The sequence below is a fragment of the Sebastes fasciatus genome, chromosome 20 (genome assembly GCF_043250625.1).
Source record: "Sebastes fasciatus isolate fSebFas1 chromosome 20, fSebFas1.pri, whole genome shotgun sequence".
NCBI lineage: Eukaryota > Metazoa > Chordata > Actinopteri > Perciformes > Sebastidae > Sebastes > Sebastes fasciatus.
Genome location: NC_133814.1, coordinates 17,407,261 through 17,424,668, shown reverse-complemented (window position 1 = coordinate 17,424,668; position 17,408 = coordinate 17,407,261). Strand labels below are relative to the sequence as shown.

The 17,408-nt window shown below is 40.2% G+C and overlaps 1 long non-coding RNA gene across 1 annotated transcript in view; it reads right to left on the bottom strand.

The window, feature by feature from the left end:
- Positions 1-17,408, bottom strand: part of LOC141758530 (uncharacterized) — a 160,271-nt gene that overhangs the window by 126,417 nt on the left and 16,446 nt on the right. The window contains exon 3 of the long non-coding RNA XR_012591885.1: positions 3,068-3,143. This is a non-coding gene — a long non-coding RNA (uncharacterized LOC141758530). The remainder of the gene's footprint in view (positions 1-3,067; positions 3,144-17,408) is intronic.

Here is a 17,408-nt window from a genome sequence, read left to right as displayed (position 1 = left end):
AGGCTTCGGCAGCCTTGCGTGTTTTTGTTTTGTCAAACTTACAGTGACAAGAAGCTGAAAGCACTTACAGGCATTATTGGTGCCGTATAGCTACAGTATGTACAGTGTGTGTGTGTGTGTGTGTGTGTGTGTGTGTGTGTGTGTGTGTGCGCTCATCAAAACATGCTGAATCTTCTCAATGACGAGGTCGTGGATTATCGTTTCATTAACGAAGACAAACGAGCTACTGATATGAGTGAGGAGCTCGCTAAACAAAGATTTACGATGACACCAGATGTGGGACGTTTTCCACGGCTTCTGTGATCGCTGTAATGAAGCCACGAAGCAGAGAGCATGAAATAAAGCGAGGCCTAACTATTTAATCAGCCCCTTAAAACAAATCAACTAAATCAAGCCAACAGTGTTATTATCCATCCTCAGTAAATCAGGCTGCTCTCCAGCAATAAAATCACCATCATTAACGGTCAGATGTCATATTCGCCAAATCCAGCCATCCTTCATGCAGATGAGTCCTAAACATAGCTCAGTGATAGATGGTAATAAAGCCCCTAACCCACAATTCACCTCTGCAACCAGTCGGCCATGAAGCCAGTGGAGATCATACATGTTTTTTTCATTTACAAACAGCACATCAACGTGATGTGAACAAATGGGATTAAGATCTTTGAACATTATTTCTCAACATTTAACTGATTTGTGACGCTGTGGTATAAATTGACACATCCTCTCACATAGGAACAGATAAACCAGTCAATAAATTATTCAGTAGATTTGGTTTTATAGTTGCTGGATTATTTTTAATTTAGGAATAAAGTCTGTGCACTACAGCAGAGCATCTGTGCTTGTTACATGTGGACTAAATTACTGGTAAATTAACGTTTAATTAGCAAGCCTTGGGTTTTATAGAGTTAATTGTGTAATACTGTTTTTTATTTAATAACAGTATATTTTCAAGTGATGGATTTTATAATATTAATAGTTTGTTTAGTTGGTTTTTTTTACACAGGAAGTCTAATTAAAATCAAGAGCAAATTATAAACACATAAGTGCCACGAAACAGCCATTACTCACAAAAGACAGAAATTAAAACTATTGCACATTATTAAAAGTATCAGTAAGGAAAACTTAAAGTCCCTCAGATGAATAAATGTCTCTGTGACATTTTAACTCTATCTAGCATTTATAAGAAGTATATAAAAAACATTTAAGACATGTTTATATAACTCTATAATGTAATTGATTGACAATATAAAATATGTCCTCATAGGATAAGTTATAATTGTTGACAAATACTTTAGATTAATACAGACTGTATTATTATATCTGCGTACATTATTGTGAGTTATAAACCATTTATTAGATGATTATATACTGCTTATAGATGCGAAAATGGGGGGCGGGAGTTAAAATAAAGTGCTCTTAAGTTAAGATTTTTTGCTATTATTCCAGTAGTAAGGTGCATACTGGAAACCAGTTTTATATAGGAATAGCTTTGAATTCAAATTTAAAGATAAAAAAACATCCTTAAATATGTTGTCAACTTGGACAATAACCCCTTATTAATGAAAACAAACTGGATATGATTCTGCGTTACATGATATCCATTGGTAATTTACCAGTAATACTGTACAGTGGCTGTCCTCAACCAAAGAAATTCTTAGTCGACTGACATTCATACGATTTTATCGACTAATCGATTAGTTGATTTAATCCACAGATCTGTAAAACTGAGTTTCTCCAAAAAGAATCACACAAAAGCACCACTTTAAATTTTGTGTTTACCAGAGATGTGCTCAGAAGTTTCTGGGAAATAAGTCATTCAGCATGAAAAAAAAGCATAAAGAAAATGACAAATGAGGGTGCAGCCCTAGTGGATAATGTGTTTTTATGTTTTAAAAAGGAGAGACAAGCTAATCTTCAAAATAAGAAATGTTGAGTTTATGAGCAAGTTGTTCAACATGAGTATTTTGGGACAATCTGCTGTCTAAGTATTTATAATACTGTACTGTATCAAGAGTGGGAGCACCAACGGTTTGAATATTTATCATAAGTTTTAAAGATCTTAATTGAATTAAGGAGGTCATCGGGTGCAGATGCTGCATCGTGCTGTATGGATAAAGGTAATTGGTACATCTGTATATTACATTATCTATCCTACCATGTTAAAGTCTATCAATCTTTACGTAGTAACGGAGGATCTCTTTCCCACATGTTTGAATACTGTCAGGACTCGAGACACTGGACGGCTTTGTGAGTGACTCCATGGTGAATCACGGTGACGGCCCCACCTGTTCTGCTTTGAACTGCAGCATGAGTAAGACTCGTGGCCTTTCACCTGAGGGGAAACAGATCAGCACAGCGTGGCCCGGCGCAGACACGTTGATGTTCAAAATGGTCACTTTTTGCACAGCTGCACGCCATGTGTTACACTGTCTGTTATGGTTGAAGGTGGTGGGCGTCATCACCAGCTATGCTGAGCTGATGTTCCTCTCCTCACGGCGCTCACAGCCGTGTACGAAAATTGGCATCAAACACATACATCAAGCAGCTTTCAAACACTTGTTACATGTGTTATGGTCATATAATGAATTTAACACCCTTTTGTCAGCAGTATTAATGATCCAATCAAGGGATTTCCCCGTTGTTACATAAACTTTTGCTGCTTTGAATAAATCTCCCTCAGTGCTTATGTACTCTGGAAAGGCAGGCGGATCTCTGTTTACAGAAGCAAAAGGAAAAACCGACGGCTTTTCGCATGTTCAATCGGCTGAGAAGTGTGTCTTCCATCATCCCCCGAAAAACATGGTGGTTTATGTTTGCAGGAGAGAGGCTTTTGCTTCTCCAAACAAGCCCCATATTTATCATCACTCCATCATTTCCTCCCTTTGACAAGCAAAGTAAACGATAGGAATACCAAGTTAAAGCTGGGTTTTTACTGAGCCGTTGACCTTTGGAGCTTGTCTTCTTCTATTAACTCTAGTGCGGCATCGTAAAATAAAAGAAGTGAGCTTGAGGTTATCCTAATGTGGATAACTTGTGTGTGTGTTTATTCTGTATGTATACTCACAATAAAGTGCGTCTTTTTGAGTTACCAGCCAGCCGATGGGAAATGGAGAAAAGGGGAATTTTCCCTGGAAGAGAGTCTGTCAACACACAAAGCAAAGGAAAGCAACAGTGAGTTAAACAGTGGGCCCTTGTCTTTCAGCACTCAACATGCCCTATAATTTACACACCACTGACAGGGGCCATTTTGAAGTCTGTCATAGGCGGAAAACTTTTTGTCTCCAAACGTCTTGCTCACAGTGAGTCGACTTCTGCTCGAGTCCGGGTGATTAATGACTTATGGCCTCATTGTGTGGAGGTGGCTAATTACCTACAGGCTGACTGAAGAGACACGCTATGAAAACCCTCCTCTGATAACCCCAACTTTTTTTTCTTGGCATGTGGAAGCTCTTACTGACAAATTTGCAAGAAGCAGACTTAACGTTGAGTAAGATGAATGGCCTCTCTGAACAGTAAACAGCCTTTAATTTAACAGTGTTTAAATGTATGACACAACTGGCATTGTGCTTCCACGCTGTTCGTGCTCTCTGGCTGGGAAACGCAGCCAAAGTTCCCCCCCGCTGTTGGTTTAAAATTAGGCTTGGCATATTCATGGAGGGAGTTTTCTGGATGCTCGGGCTGGCAAACATGTGTTCGTTGCCTCTTTAAGTTTTCTGCAGTCCCTTCAGACTGACATTCTGAGACAAAGATAATCAGTTTCTTTAGCAAGCTGGTCTTAAACGCACTAAGCAGGCAGCCAGTAAGGATATCTGATAAAGTCATAAACATATAAAAGTCTTTGTAGGGCCAGCAACAGAGGAAGAAGACAAAGAAAGCATTATGCTGCACACTAACAATAAACCACATAAGCTGTTCTTTAAGGTCAGCGGCTCGTTGCGCCAGACACACGACTGGCCAGAAACTGTGCAGCCATCCCCTCCACTTTATCTCACCCTCCCTATTATTAGGTTTGTTAACATACTGTATTGCCGTGTTTGCAGTCATGTCGACAGGCTAACTTAATCAAGTTACTATCGAACTTGTGTGCTTCGCCCAGCGCGACAGTTTTAGTGCCAGAATTATTGCCTTGACCTATGAGAGGAAATTAGCTGTGGACACAACGTGGAGACTTTTTCTTCCTGGTGGAAAAGAGAAAAAAAAATATTTACCAGAACCGTGCCAATGATGGAAAATAGCACGGAACAAAAATGTTCCTTCAATAAATGAAAAATGCCACGTGGACCCAAAGTGGAGCAAAATGCATAATGCCAGCTGGCAGACCATTACAGGTGATGGACATTTCACTTACCTAAGTCAAATATAACAGACTGCTGTTCATTAATATACAGGAGGGCCTGCAGAATCGAGCCTGCCATCTGGTTAAATCGACAGAGTAATCTACAGCTCGTGATTAGGGCTGAGGAGCAGAGTTTCTCTTTAATCTCTCTCAGCTCTCAGAAAAAATTTCCATCTGCACCATGTGGCACATAATTTTTCTTTAAGACGAATGGACTGTTTTTGTATGCTCCAAAATTAGATCAGCAGAAAACAATCAATCTTGTAACGGGCCTGGGAAAAGAATTGAGATTTTGGATTCTGTTTGGCCTCCTCCTGTCTTTAGCGTCTCACTTCTCACTTTTCATTGCATGACTAGCTTTGCAGCCATCAGCATTCTTCCCATGATGCTCAGTGTCATCACATGGTGTACACTGGACTAATGATGAATATGAAAATGTGCCTTAATATAGTAATTCCCCTTCAGCGTTGTTCCCCTGTGGTGCTCCACAACAGATGGTGACCTGTGAGAGTCTGTGACACCAAAACCCAAAAAAATCCACACTGAAGCAAAGAAGAAGACAAAATACTTCAAGTCATCCTGTCTGCAAATTAGTGAGATGACACAACTGTCAGGTGCCAGCCTCCCTGTGACAGTCACCCCCCCCCCACACCCCTCTACCCCTCCCATTACAGGAGCGGCGATGCTTTCGCTGCACGACAAAAGGGAAATGGGTGCATGTTTTTTTATAGGAGACCTGTCTGTCAGCTGGCTCTCAAGTCATAACAAATCACCAGCACTCAGCTGAGGCTGAACATTCGGGGCGTCAGGAGGAAGACGGATGACCTGCAGGCCTTTGAAGTGCTCTGGCAGTTCAGATGGCTCAGCGGCGCTGACAGAGAAATATACACAACAGAGCAACCAATAATGAGAACATTAAACATTCCAGCCACCTGACAGGCTGACAAAAACAGCCTGGCCTCACATCAATCATCCGCCGAGACATAACCTTGACAATTAGTCCCCTCTGATACTCCCCATAACCCTTGGGCCTGCACTGCACTGTGACTCCACTTAAGAAAAGGAGAAAACCAAAGAGCTTAATCTAATTCCCTAATTCTGATTGATAAAGATGTAGTAGCGACAGAGACCGCAATATATCGGTTCAGCGAATGATGGATTCAGAATCAGTTGGCAAGCTCTTTGTAAAGTAATGACTCTCCAAGGACAGATGTGAAAATAGAGAAAATGCACATACTGTAGTTCAATTATTTTCCTGGCTGCCTCTGAAGATGTTTCGGCTAAGAACACAAAAAAATGTATCCAGCATATGTTTATGGCTCTGCCTGCTCAAATATGTGTTTTAATGACGCCCCACAGGCATTTGGAAGCTATATAAATACTTGTAGCGATGCCAACACTTAAGTTTCAATATAACTCAAGGCATAGATCAGCATAAAACATGAATAGTTCTTTAATGTGTGCCTAATGAGGTTACATATCTTACATCTGTATCTGTGTAAATATGCGCTAAATGTCAAGTCTGCTATTAAAAAGCTCTATAAATTCTGCTCGCTAAAAGACTTAATATCATTAATGTTCTAAAAAAAACTTTTCTTTTGAGTGCACCCCTCATTAGCCACGTATAGAATATTCTTTAGTCTCGCCCGCACTCAATCCAAATCCAGACTTTCTAAAAAAAAAAAGCAAGGGGCCCGGTCGTCATCACTCTATTCACTCCAACTATGTAGTTACCATATGACAAATGAGCCATGTGAAATGACATTTCCCTTTCGCCTTCACACCTGTAGAGAAAAAGCAAAGCATCCGACAGATGGATGGATGGCAGAACCCTCAAAACTACTGTATCCCCCTCTCATTTGGTGAAAATGGAAAGAGCCGGGCCAATGACTGTTTACAAAAACTACCTGAGACGGAGCTGCGGAGTTCCAAGCCCCGAGGATGATAAATGGCTTCGCTAACCCTGTGGGACTGCAGACCCAAATGAGGACGGAGCTAATTGCCGTGCGAAATGCTTTGGCATGAATGGAAAGAAAGCGCAGGCGGGCTGCGGCCAAAAAAGAGCCCAGTTGCCGCTCTGAACTCCTGGTTGGCTTTTGCTTACAAGAGTTCACTCGGTGTCCATAAATCATGGACTGCTTACAGCTGAAACTGCCCTTAGTCATCAACATGCAATAGACTGAGTGACAGATTCCATCCTGACTACATTAGCCCCCCAGTTCAAACGAGCCTCCTTTTTTTAAACTCTCCTACCATCTTGAACCTCGCAGGAAATGAAAACCAGATGGCAGAGGATCGCTGTGTATAACACAAAGCTGAGCTCATGTGGGAGAAAAAGACACAAAAGAGTAAAAAAGAGTATATACATTGTTGAAGGAAATGACAGGGGTCAATTTGAGGTATCCTGGGTTTTTGATATCCTTCAAATACTGCTTCAGATATGACTTTATCCTGAGGCTATGGGCTGCAGCACATTACTCATTTTCAACTGACAGGAGACGTGAAATGTGGTTTCAGTCGGTGTTACTCCCACACAGGTGGCACAAGTGCAAACTCCACTATCATTCCTACTATCCTGATATCTGAACTCCAATCTTGAAACTAGACAGCACATACATATCTCCCCCAAGGCGCCAAAAACGTGAAATCATTTTGCATCAGGAGGATCCAGATCTGCATTAAAATATTCGCAGTGATAGACAATAATGGGATACATGTGACAGATTGTTTTCATTCGAGTAAACGTAGTAGTCAAGAGGAAGTAAATTAGTAGGTGCAAATGTTGAAAAGTGCCCCATCTCACAATTACTTCCTGGATTAATTCCTGGATCTGCACCAAAAACGAATCCCTTGGCCCATAGTCAAACCCTACTCCGACTTTTATTGAAATCAGTTGTGTGTTTTGAGTGTATCTGAAGAGTTAAAGCCTTTCAATAAGAGAACTTAAAGGATGAAGCTGGTGATATTCTGTCTTTTTGTTATTGTCTGCAAATCCTGTTAAAAGACCAAAATAACAATACGTAAGTCCGTCTCTCACTCTCATTCAGCCCAAAGCCAACAATGTTGATATATGGCACAGAGGAATACGCTATATCAGGCTGTGGCTCCACAGGAAATGTTTTTGGTCTTAGGATTTGTTGACTAAGTAAAAAATGTAGAATATCACCAGACTTATCCTAGACTTATTTTTAGTCCTATAGTTTTATTTTGTCTTCTTTTTTTTTTTAATCACAGTCACGTTTGATCATCATTTAAAGGGTCGGTTCACCTAAATTACATACAATTACAACCCTGTTTCCTATAATATTACGTTCCCATGCAACTACGGACCATTACGTTTCGAGGGAAACATTTTCTCACAGAATACTGTCGCACTTTTTTTTTTAAACAAAACAACTTTTTTTTTTTAAAAAGCAACAAAAATACTTGTTTAGGTTCAGTAAAAATATAACATGGTTCGGCTTAAAATGACTACGAAATTTAAACAAAACACAACAAAACTACTTCATTAGGTTTACGCAACAAAACTACTTGGTTACTGTAGGTTTAATTAAATAAAAAACACTGGTCTCTTGGGCGAAAATCCAGTGTTTGTTTGACCCGTCCATCACCCTGACCACCTCCTTACCCGGACTTCCGCGGACTATCATTACAAACGTATTTGTGACACGTCAAAAACAAACGTAATCCACAACAAAATACGTTTCTCTCAAAAGTAGTTTCATTGTATGGGAAGGTAATTTTTAGGAGACAGGGCTTCAGTATAAACTACTTGAAACTATTTTCTACAAATTAATTAGTCTCCTTTAAAACTGCTCACTGTTTCTGGGGAAAAAAAGTGTTGTTGCATTTTTTGCCATGCCAGCTTCATGGCTCTAGGGATGGTAATGTCGGTGGTGTAGGTTTGGTCATCATCAGCAATTTGGCAATGTCATTGTGAGCATGTTCGCATGCTGATGTTAGCATTTAGCTCTCGTGCTGGTAGCATGGCTGTAGACTCTTAATCTTGTTTAATCCAATGCTGTGAGCAACCCAAACAAAATTCCATGTATTGCAGTGGGCACAGAAAACTCAGAGGCAGATATATTAAAATATGAATCTGTATATATAATCTGTTTAATATATAACCAAAACTATCTCCATGGTCTTCACAGGTCGCCCTGGTTCATAGTTATCCGACAGACGACCCGGGACCAGAGTCAAGCGGAGTCTAATCTGTATTCTAATCTAGAGCTGTAACGATTATTAAATTAATCCGCAACTATTTTGATAATGGATTAATCGGTCTGAGTAATTTTTTTAAGAAAAAAAGTCTAAATTCTCTAATTCCAGCTTCTTAAATGTGAATATTTTCTCATTTCTTTACTCCTTTATGACAGTAAATTGAATGTATTTGAATTGTGAACAAAACAAGACCTTTGAGGACGTCATCTTGGGCTTTGGGCAACACTGAACGTCAATTTTCACCATTTTCTGAAATTTTATAGACCAAACAACTAATCGATTAAACAAAAAAGAGTTAGTTGCAGCCCTAGTCTAATCGGGTCAGTTAAAGTCCCGTTGTCTCGTTGTCCCATCGTCCCGGAGCACGTCTCGGGTGTCAACATGTCTAATACCAAAGTGGCCTGAGCAGACCCACTATCAGCTCTAATCATGTTATTTGTCAGAAAATATGTATATTTATGCATGTTGGGTTATGGTAGGTTTTTCATGAGTCTACTAGAGGTAAATGAAGAGCTGTTTTTTTATAATTTGGGTGGACTGGCCCTTTATTTTTTAAAACAAATTATGCAAAATGGCCAATGTTACACAAACATTTTACTGTATCATAAAACATTTAATCCGACTGCTTAAAGATCGCAAATGACATTCTTAGGAGGACAAAACTCTCCCCCAGTTTAGTACTAATAAGGTAATGATCTGCATATCTCCCATAATAGCACATATTTATCAAGTGTTTAGTAATCAGTTTGGTCAGCCTCTCCCAATGCCTCCTGGGGATTCTCCTAATGAGTAAGCTTTCAAATATATTTAATTCCTAATAGGTAGAGCTTATAACTGGTAAATGTTTGCTCGTGATCCTAATAACCAGCATGATTAGACCTTTAAAGTATTCCTCTTTTAATCTATATCGTAAAGGCCATGAAGCACATTACGCTCTGATGGTTAAGTCAACATCAAAGTAAAATCACAAAGAGCCTCATGTGGGAGAGCTGCACTACAACAACAAATGGCTGCAATATACTGGAAAGCAATTTATAGTGCAAAGTACGCCATTGTTTTTAATAGCGGTAATTTATATATATTTATCTCGGGAATCTTTACCTCGCAATAGATTCCTTATGTGAGCAGCCTGCAATCAATTATATTTTTAGTTTTCTTGCCACCATCAAGCAGACCTATGAAATATCCCCACCTGTCGTTCATGCCATAACATTATTTGTGATGTTATTTTATGAGAGAAGCTGGTGGTGACTCATTTTAATTCAATTGCATGAACCGGAGGCACAATCTGTTTTTCATGTTCTCTGGCTCCAGCTGAAATCACCTGCCCTGTTCTCACAGCTAATACATTAAGTAGTAAGTGCCTGAGCAGATGTTGTAGGGTCAGCAGGGAGTCCAGGGCCTATAGAGCTCTCATGGACCGAATCAGAAGGCAATGACATGAGCCGTCCTCTCTCGATAAATCACGTTTTACATACAGGTAGAACACAGAGCGTGCCTTACCTTCCTAGAAACACCTTTTCCAATTTGTCAGCCTCTAAATCATCACTCTACCTCTAGAAAACGCCAATCAGCGAGAGACCTCTTGGAAAATGTTCGAAAAAACAGTTCAACTTTCTCACTGGAAAACTGTAACACACTGGAATCTTTTATTTGTGTTTGCTTTGCAATCATTCACAGAGATCAAAGCCCGAGCTTGAGGCCTCGGTGTCAACGCGAGACACCGATGACATCTCCCATTCACGCCGCGTCTTCTCCTCACATCTCACACGCACTCAGTCGTCACATCCCACAACAAAGAGAGACGCCCCGAGTTATCATCCATCAAACCGAGCCTTTTATGGCCCATCAAAAGACAATGAACTGCCAGAGTGAAAGCAGTGTTTGCAACATGAAGTGACAGCGAATACTCCAGACGCAGATTAAACAGCGTTGGAAATGAGAGAACTACATAATGTTTGGGTAATTTGTGAGAATTAGACGTTATGATTCATCTTTATGATGGGGAAGAAGCTCAGATATAAGCACAGCACGACGGGCTCCCGCTCTGATAGTTCAGGAATCTCAATTTACTTTGGTTTTGAAGTATAGACTTCATATGGTTACAGAGTGGAGCACTTTGTTTTCAACATCGTCAAATGTCTTTAAAGCCTCAGTTGTAAGGTATGAGCTACATGTTCCGATATAAAACAGACCCTCTAGGCTTATTTTCCCTCAAAGGCATCCCATTTATTCCATCTTCTATCAAAGCAAGGGAGGTTTAAGAATAAAGAGGGCTACTGGCAACACAGTACCTCATTGTGTACAATACAAGACTTGCAACATAAACTATCAACGGCTCTTTGTATGTTATCTCCCATGGATTATTCCTCTCAAGTCAACCATCAAGTTCTGTGGGTACGCCAACGTATGCAGTTGCAGTGTGCGGCCACCACGTGTAGCGTAGGTTTTGCTGAAGCATTCGGCAGAGGCCGAGTGAAACGGGACACCCGCATGATTATACTGTATCCTGTCTGTCCCTGATTTATTGTGACAGCAGAAACTCCCTGCAGAACCGTGTCGTCAGGTGCTAGGACTTGTGCTGTGTGGGACACTTGATAGGCTTCAGGCTTTTAGTCAAGACCTTGCGAGAAAGTCTCCAGAGATGCTGCTGAGAACACTCCAAATCCTCATTACTAAATATACGACCGCATATCTACTAATGGTGAACGGAAACAGACCACTTATGTTTGGCCAGAAAAGTAGCAGCTGTGAATTTTTTTTAAACTAGAAATGCTTAAAGGGGTAATCCCAGAGATTTTCATTCTTGACCCCTTCAGGTTTAGGGACGGTTTTTGTTTGCTATTTAGCAGAATATCTAAAAAAAATGAGGGAACAGATTTTAATGGAATTTAGTGAATGTTGAAACAAGTGATACGCGTCATATCGTGATCATATTGTATCGTCGGGCCCCTAGGAATTAGTATGTATTTGGGACATAGCTCAGGTATTAAAAGGTAACTCTTGAGAGAAGAAAGACTGCCCCATGTGTTTGTATTCTCTTTTTCTGAGCAATATGATGAAGCCCCAGGACCGTAGGAAAGCTCTATCACATACTTAATTAAGGAGTTTAGCTGTGGCTGTCAGCAGCATTTGTCTTCAGTGATTTACGGCAGTCAGTCTTCAATCAGGTGTGAGGATATTGCCTTTAAAAAATCTGTCAAAACTGCAGCGCATCTGGACACTAAACAGCTTCTCGGTGCAGACGCGGGTTGCGGTGCGGGGTCGAGTGGGACCGGCGGGGTGACTTGACGTTCTGTTTGTATTTTAGGAGTGCTGTCAGCCTCCAGAGGTGCACATGCACAGCTGTCGGAGACACTTCAGGAGTCTGGACAGAAGGATTACCTCCTCCCTCGCCCTCGTGTTGTACACTGGTGGAACATCTTAATCATGCTTATCGCTCCATTGTCTCACATCACATGACGCCATGCACAGCCCCGTGTGCTATTTCAGGGACACCGGTGTGAACCTTTCTGCATGTGTTACTCCTCTTGTTTAGTCGTTCTCTGCTGCGAAAAATTACATTAAAATAGTTCTAATTAGATACTCTGCAGTAAATTATTCATGATACTATCTGGGTTTGTGATCCCCTTAAGGAATAATTGAAAATATACTTAATTAACACTTTCATTAAAAGCCTCCCTGAATAATGTGCAATTGTTGCTTTTCTTCTGTCAGCCATTTCATGTAATTGTTGAAATATATGTTTGTCAAGGGGGAAAGGATTAAAAAAAAAAATACAGTTTATATCGGTATCACCTGAACACAGCACTTTGAGCATGAAGGGAGGCATTATTCAGAATAAATGGATTATCTAGGAAACCAGCATAAATGACTCAATAAAACTGTTAAGCAGCCAGGCAGCCAGTGGTGGCCAACATGATTAATCGCAGGCGTTCCAAGATTGGATTTATTTTGTCTTTTATTTCTCCTTTAATGACTAGCCGCGAACACCACTCTTAATATATCGCCCATGTTTCTAGATTACCGGTGACTAATGAGGATTCAAAATGGCCGTTATCTACATTAATGTCTTTTTATTTGAAAAGTCAATACTGCCCGTGTGTGTGTGAGGAATATTCTAGCGAGAGCGACTTGCAGTGATCCGTTATAAGCCTCCCAATTAAAAGGGTTTTGGAAAGCATTGCTGGCATTTATACGAGTACACTGGTGTATCGTTGTATTTATAATTTTCTACCACTCCTGACATTATTCATTCGAATAACTACAAGATTTTGCTTCTGCATTCATCAACCCTGATCCACTTATTGGTATATTTACAATCTCTCCGAAATACATCTAAATTATTAAAAGGCTCCAAGAGTATGTTGTCACCTATTTTCTCCACGGAGGATCAATGTTCTGCATTCGTGGGATAAATGAAGCTATACTTTACATATTGCTGTTTTCAAAGTGGTTTTACCCCATGGAGGTACAGTATATTCTTGGTGGAGGGCTCTCAGAAGGCCCTGGGTTGACGCAGGAGATATAGCTCAATTTAATGAAAGAGTCTGGCTCAGTAATGACCCCAGTGATTCATATATTCGTAAAGGAAATCAATCCCACATCAGCTAAGTGCAGAAACAGGATCCTCTGCAGCCTTAAATCTTGGCATTGGGTAATATACGCTAAACTGTAGGTTACATTAAACTGGAACATGTCATTGATGCGCAGAATAAGACAGATGAAGTTCATTACAGAGCTGAAAACAGGTATGAAGACAAAACATTGACTCCAATAACGGGCTGTAAGAGAGAATGTAAAACGCAGGCCCAAGGCAGTGCTTCGTCAGACTGGACCGTTGTGCCACCAGACTGTTGTTCTTTCCATCTATGATTTAACACAGCCGAGCACGGCTAGATGGCACCCGGGAGAGGACTTGATTTTCATGTTTGCCAATCTTCCTCTATACCTGCCCGTGGTGACCATAAATACACTTTTATGCCTCCCGGAGAAATGCTTAAAGAAGCAGTTTGTTCAAGTCCTGTATGGACTCGCATGGCAATATTCTTGATTGATGACAGCAGCGAAGTTTAGAGGACGCCCCGGAGAGTTTTCCAATCTCATTTGTTTGGGAGTTTTACATTTGAGCATAATTCCCGCTCCGCTGTATTTATGTGGGTTTGGACTCCTCTGCTTTGAGACTTTTGTTCCCACAGTTCACTAATGAGGCAGAGCACCACCAGTGGTCGTGGTCAACTCAAAGGGCATTTCTGTGGAGGTCTGAGATGTGGTCACCCCAGAGCAGGAGGGTATTTAAAGATTTTAAAAGATCTCCAGGAAACCTTTCACATGCTTGGCCAGCTGATAATGGGCAAATAAATTGCTCTTGGTCAGTTAACCCTTTTCAGCATCACTGATGGATTTAGGCTGCATATCATCACGGTTGGGCAAACTAAGTAGGGCTGCAACTAACTAACAATAATCATATACTTTTTTGCCAGTAGTCTATTAATATTTTGTTTCAACATTGTCAAAAAGAAGATATATAGTGTCTAACAGTAGCTATCATGATAAAAAATAGTGACAAAGCTTTTGCATTTGAAAAGCTAACCAGGAAATCTTTTGTGTGTTCATGAAAATAAGTTCAGCTGGTGAGCAAGCACAATGTAAACTAAACAGGCACCCACTTGCTCCATAGGGTAACGTATCCTCATACAACGGTTCGTACGATATCTTACAAATAATTATTCGTCATTCCTCACAGTCTTTTCAAAATAAACTTCCGTCTTCACAGGAAACAACATGGTTAATTTTAGGAAAAGATCGACTTGGTTGGGTTTAGGCAACAAAACTACTTAGTTAGGTTTAGGAAAAGACTGTGGAAGTGGCGTTACTTAAGTATAGAAGTTACGTGACTCCTCCCTAAGCGGCAGTCGCTCTTTATACTTCCTGATTCATGATTACGGGGATTACATACAAATTATTTTTTTTAAATTCTCTTTTCTATGTAATTGCTGTTTAAATGAAGTATACATTTAAAAAAAAAAAAAGGACTACTGTCAGTGTTTACCACCTGCTTAACCCCTCTTCAGTAGACACTATACTGAGACTGACTAACTGGGAGGTCCATGTACAAAATGGAATGACCCCCCGCCAAAATAAAACACCAGCTGGGCTAAACATAGAGAAGTGTCCCTTTAGCTTTTTCTAGGATTGATATATGGTAGCAGCATGACGGTCCCACCCATCGGCTCTAAACTATCGTAAATACCTCTCATCACAGAGCATGGTGGGTCAGTGCAGCTGGGATTGGTTGATATTATTTTTATAGAACAAACTTCTCCCTTAATATTATCGTTGATTGACTTTCAGTGGAACAGTATCGTGATGATATGATCATAACATGTTATCGTTTCACAAAAGTCAATAATGGTCCCAAGCAAATTGTAATCAAACACTAACAAAATGAGCTACTGAAGTTTTTGTTTGACTTGTGTTTAGAGTTTTGTCTGCATAGCATCAATGTTATTACTTGTGATTTTTCATACTTTTTCCCATGTTGTGGCACAAAATATTAACATTAATACAGAGCTACTGATTTTCATTTCTCATGACACTCATTAACAGCTTAGGCCTTGATGTCACCACTTTATTCTCATGTGTAAGATATGTTAATTAGGCATTGACGCAAGCAGGGCTATTTTGATACACAGGATTAAATTCATTATTGTTGTCATCACATCAATCCAAGGCCATGCTAAAGGAGATGACACCTAGACAGAATTAACAGCTTTCATCAAATACTGCATGAACAATGTTATTTCTAAAACAAGTTAACAGCTGTTGGAGGGTGACGTCTTAGTGAAGAATATATTGTGCTGTATAGCTTAATGACAGAGACGAATGTGGCGGTGCCTGACTTTAAGAGTTGGTGTAAGTCAGTCTTTTCCTACGCACTGATGTTTCCATGGCTGGGACATAATTAACATAATTAACTGTCCACGCTATAAATACATTGAGCTCATAACAGAGGGGGGGAAAGGTGGCTGGAGACACAAGTTCATTAACCTGACCCATGTGTTTTTCTAAAAGCAGTGGGAGGCCAACTATTCAGAATCACTGATATTAAAAGCCGTGTTCAGGAGGGAAATAAACACTTCAATTATTTGTGGGTTTATTTATGATGTATGAAAGAATACATAACAATATACAGTTTTGCATAATAGATAGTGTTAAACAACATCCTGGCGACTTGTATCAATGAGGGGGTACTGGAGTTCATTTAAGAGAACTATGATGGAGGTACATTAGACAAAAAAGGATGGAAACCACTGCTTTAGACCAAGCTTGGTAGTTGTTGTTACCGGTGTTACACGATGTTCGGGCACACACCGATTACATTACTTGCCCACCTCCCCCACTGTTGTTTTGCTTTTTTTATAGAAATAAAACCCATTTAGTTCATTTTTGCAACGTCTTATCAATTTATGGTCGGACGACAGACATTACAAGCTGAAAGTAAAAGTGTCCGCTCCATACGGAGTCTCAGCACAGAGTAGTATGAGTCAAGCTGGGGTTATGCTCGCCATAGTGTCGCCGGCGCAAGGATGTGCATTGTGCAAGCCAAAAATGACATCACCTATTGTGCATAAAGCGCGAAGGCTCCACAAGTTGACAAAGCGCTTGGTTATGCACCTCTGAATCTTTGTAACTAGGCGCCTGCTGTGCGCTTTTCAGACACGACTGCCACAATAAGATAAAAGCTATTAACTTAAATTAAGAAGTAAAATAATGGATTAGAAAAGGCGGCCAATTTGTTTTTAAATGGCTTAAAAGCAGGAGAGCTTTATTTTGCCAGCTGAATCAAATTGTTTACAGGATATTAAACCTTTCAACCTTCGTTTCATTACAATACATTTAATACTTGACTCCTTTCTTTACAGGGATTGTATAAGGCTGTAGACTGAGAACATTCTCCAACCACTTGGGATCAAAAAAGCCTACAGGACTACAGCTAATTTCAAAATGAATAGCTGTTCCTCCACCCTGATATTTCCATCATTAATTAAAGTATTGACACATAATCAGAGATCTGCCCTAACGCCTGTTGGCTGATCCGGAGTAGGAACTGACAGTGCTGCTCTGAGCCAAATGAACAAGACTGAATCAGACTGAATATCCGGCCCACATGGTTACCCAGATAGACACACTGTAACGTAGCATTTAGAGTCACATTACAGCGCCTTGTGCTTTCCAAGTCAATAACAAAATGATTGGTTGGCAGTGGCATGTCTAGTTAGCGGGACATTGGTGCGCTTGACATTTATCATAGCTTGGGGGTCGTGAACTTGAAGCTAAACAGCAATTGAATCATTAAATGTGAACGACTGCGACTTCGCCGTCTCCGAGGCACTGACATAAGTGTTTTCATGCTGAAACGAGTGACTAACTTCCGCTAAGCTAAACACGTCTTTGTTCAAACTGGGACATTATGCGCTAAGAGGGACATATACTCCAGGGTTGGTGAAACAATGGCCACTTTAACAAGCAGATTATTTGCTGCATTTGATATTAATACCAATTACTATTATAGACGGATGTCTTTCTGTAAATCAAGTCATGTGTTTTGTCTAGAGAGGCCAAGAAGGAACAATCATTCCTATTTAGACTGGATACATTTGGCATACTCCGTTCTTGTGACTGTAATGTAGAGGAGCGTTATAATTGTACCGTACCAGAAAACAATCGGCATAAAGATCAAATTGTTCTCAACTATATAATACAATTGCTGCAATGGCCTTTCAATGAGGTCATTTACCCCTGCTTGGCAAACATACTGCAGGTTTCTAACAGCAACATCCCC